Genomic DNA, 1,831 nt, shown 5'->3' on the forward strand with positions numbered 1-1,831 from the left:
TTTTACAATATCACACTGCCTGTCACTGAGGGCTGCAGAGTAGACTTGTGTCCAACCAAACTAGGAAAGGCCCTTCACCAGAGGATTGGTCTCCAGGGCATGAAAACCGGGGGACTACAGCAACTCATGAGGCAATTTACCAAAGCCTGATTTACTAAAGAATTGTGATCTCTGCTTATGGGAAGAACATCCACACTGATAAAGATTTTGTATCCTTTATTTATGTAAAGGTCTAGACCAGGGGTAGGGACAAATGCCCTGTTCTGTGAAATTTGGTTTCAGTCATAGGAGAGCTAGACTTGAGGACCTAGAGAGCCACAAGTATCCTCGAGGCCACAGGCTCCCCACCCCTGGTAGACATATAACATTTTACCCAACCAACAAATATGTTCCAGTATACTTAATGTAAGTCATTGAACCTCTCTGGGCTTTGGTTTCCTTTTTCATTAAATGATGTAATTGGATTAAACGATCACTAAGGTTCCTTTTCACGATAAAGCCTATGATCCCAACACACAGGGTTTATCAAGAGAGACACTGTGTATTTTATAGAGAAGAGTTAGGAAACCTGAAACCAATAAAAAGGTTTTGTCATTTAATAGCCAAGAAAACCAGGGTCACAAAGAGTTGTACACCACTGATAGAACTCAACAAAAGCAACAAGATGATTTCAGACAAGTCACTTCATAGGATTACTGGCATGTCTCTAGGACTCAGGGAAATGAGGGGCTTTGACTGGATAGTATTTAAGGTCCTTTCCAGCTTGAAATCCCAGGATCTCAAGGCTCCGTTCTGAGGTCTTAATTTCTCTATCTGTAAAATGAAGAGGTCTTCAACAGAAAAAAAAACATGGATTTTGAAGCTGGAGGATATGGATTCAAATGTGACCCTACTGCTTACCTCCACTGTTACTTTTTGGTAACAAAAACCAGACCCTGACCCCACCTCACCTGTTTTCTCTCAAAATAAGGCAAATTGGATGTAACTAAGCTAACCTTTAAAGTCCTTTCCAAGTTTAAAAGCTACAACCACGATAAATTGACTATAACTGTCCAGCCTCTAAATCCTCTGATCTCCAGACTTCGTCTCTTGAGGCCTCATTTTCTCCACCTGTAAAAGGAAGAGGGTCTTTTTCCAGGTCCTAGGATGCGCCATCCTGGTCTGCACAGGGAGGCTGGCATGGTGGGCAGAGGACCACACGCCAGCTGTGTGACTTTGGGCAAGTCATCCCAGAGGGTCATCGGAACTTTTCTGGGAGACTGTAAAATGAGAGCGCCGGGCTTGATGACTCCAAGGTTCCTTTCCAGAGTGAAATACAGGCAAAGTATGACTTTGGGCTCCATATCCAGCTCCATGCAAAGAACAAAAAAGCCAATTCTCCCCTTCTCACTCCTTCCCCGCCATCTCGCCCCACCCCTTCCTCTCTCCCTTCCCTCTCGCTCCTCCCTATCTCTCTTCCTCCCAGTCTGGTCGATCTTTTTCTCCTTCTTGCTCCTCCCCTTTTCCCTCCTTCCTCTTTCTCCCCCCTCCCCTTGGTCTCTCCCCTCCCCTCCCTCTCGCTTCTTCCTTCCTCCTTCCCTCCCCCTCCACGCCCAGGGCGCGCTCCTCCTCCGCCCAACCTTTCTTACTCTTCCGGCCCAGGCCCGCCCGAGCCCGTGGCGGTGGGTAGGGCAGCGCACGCATGCGCGGGGCCCGTGGTGAGGGGCGGGGCGAGACCGGGCGGGGCGGGGCCCCCGCGGGAGGTGGGCCGAGCTGAGCGCTGCGGGGCGACAATGGACGCGGCGGTTGTGGCGGAGGAGGAGGAGTCTACGTGAAAGCGCGGGGGTCGGGG

This window comes from Petaurus breviceps, unplaced genomic scaffold, assembly GCF_028583685.1.
Source record: "Petaurus breviceps papuanus isolate PSGF00001 unplaced genomic scaffold, PetGlider_PUasm1.0 90775, whole genome shotgun sequence".
NCBI classification, from domain to species: Eukaryota; Metazoa; Chordata; class Mammalia; order Diprotodontia; family Petauridae; genus Petaurus; species Petaurus breviceps.